Raw genomic sequence first — 1833 nt, 5'->3', positions numbered from 1 at the left:
TGGCGGCTACCTTCTTTAGATTTTCATCCAGGCCCTGAGCTTGCCTGATCCTGGTCAGGAGATCGGCCTGGTTCACCGCCTCCAATCCCAGTGGCTCATCTGAACCAACCAAGGTATTGAGGTTCAAGGACCTGATCATCCCTTCCAGTTCATCCGCCTCCCTCTCAGATGACACTTCAGCCCTTCTGCGGCTCAAGGCATCAGCCACTAGGTTAGCTTTCCCAGGATGATAAGCTATGTCCAGATCATAATCTGCAACAAATTCCATCCATCTCCTCTGCCTTAAGTTTAACTCAGGCTGAGTGAATATGTACTTCAAACTCTTATGGTCTGTGAGTATTTGCACCCTGGCACCATAAAGATATGATCTCCATATCTTTAATGCAAATACTACTGCAGCCATCTCCAAATCATGGGTTGGATAGTTACCCTCATGCTTCCTTAACTGCCGGGAAGCATAGGCTATCACCTTCCCATGTTGTGTCAAAACACAACCAAGACCAGTTATGGATGCATCCGTATACACCACATAAGGCTGATCAGCCTCAGGCAACACCAGGACAGGTGCATTAGTCAACATGTTCTTGAGTGCTGCAAAACTTTTCGCACACTCCTCAGACCATGTGAACCTCACGTCCTTGCCTGTCAGCTTAGTCATAGGTTGAGCTATGCTCGAGAACCCCTTGACATATTTCCGGTAATAACCAGCCAACCCTAAGAAGCTCCTCACTTCCGTAGCATTCTTTGGCTGTGGCCATTCCTGGATACATTTGATCTTATCTTGATCCACTGAGACTCCTTTATCAGACACCACATGCCCAAGGAATCCAATGCTCTTCTGCCAGAAGCTACACTTGCTTAGCTTAGCAAAGAGCTTCTGTTCTCTCAGGCGGCCCAACACCGCCCTAAGGTGTCTTTCATGGTCCTCCTTTGTCTTGGAATACACGAGTATATCATCAATGAAGATGATCACAAACTCGTCCAAGTATTCCCTGAAGATGCCGTTCATCATCTTCATGAATGCAGCAGGTGCATTGGTCAGTCCGAACGGCATGACCACAAACTCATAGTGACCATACCTAGTTCGGAATGCTGTCTTCCTCACATCACCTGGTGCAATGGGGATCTGATGATACCCAGAGGCCAAGTCAATCTTGGAGAACCACTTGGCTCCACGGAGTTGGTCCAACAACTCATCAATCCTGGGTAAAGGGTACTTGTTCTTCACAGTCACCCTGTTCAAACCCCTATAATCAATGCACAACCTAAAGCTACCATCCTTTTTCTTAACGAATAGGACTGGTGCTCCCCAAGGTGATACACTAGGGCGTATGAACCCCTTCTCAAGCAACTCCTCAAGTTGCTTCTTCAGCTCTGCCATCTCAGCTGGTGCCATTCTATATGGACTTTTTGATAACGGGACCGTTCCAGGTTCCAATTCAATGATGAATGGGTCAGCCCTATCAGGGGGAATGCCCTGTAGTGCCCCAAACACATCCTGAAATTCTCGAACCAACGGTATACCCTCTGGGTCACAGGCCCCTACAACCTCATCAGTGTAAATGGTAGCCAAAAAGGCCTCACAACCATTTCCAAGCATCCGTTCTACTTGGACTGCTGAAACCACCAAACTACAAGAGGTTGGCTTGATTCCTTGGTACTTGATCGGGGGTCCAAACTCATTCTCAAGTTGCACCCTTCCCCGGTGACAATCTAGAGTTGCCCGATACTTTCCCAACCAGTCCATGCCCAAGATCACTTCATGATGCTTAAGGGGGACAACAATCAGATCTATAGGCATCGGCCTATCCAAGATCACCACAGGGATGTCCT

This window comes from Brassica napus, unplaced genomic scaffold, assembly GCF_020379485.1.
Source record: "Brassica napus cultivar Da-Ae unplaced genomic scaffold, Da-Ae ScsIHWf_189;HRSCAF=335, whole genome shotgun sequence".
Taxonomy (NCBI): domain Eukaryota; kingdom Viridiplantae; phylum Streptophyta; class Magnoliopsida; order Brassicales; family Brassicaceae; genus Brassica; species Brassica napus.
The sequence above is the reverse complement of the archived record's forward strand: the minus strand, read 5'-3'. Positions refer to the sequence as shown.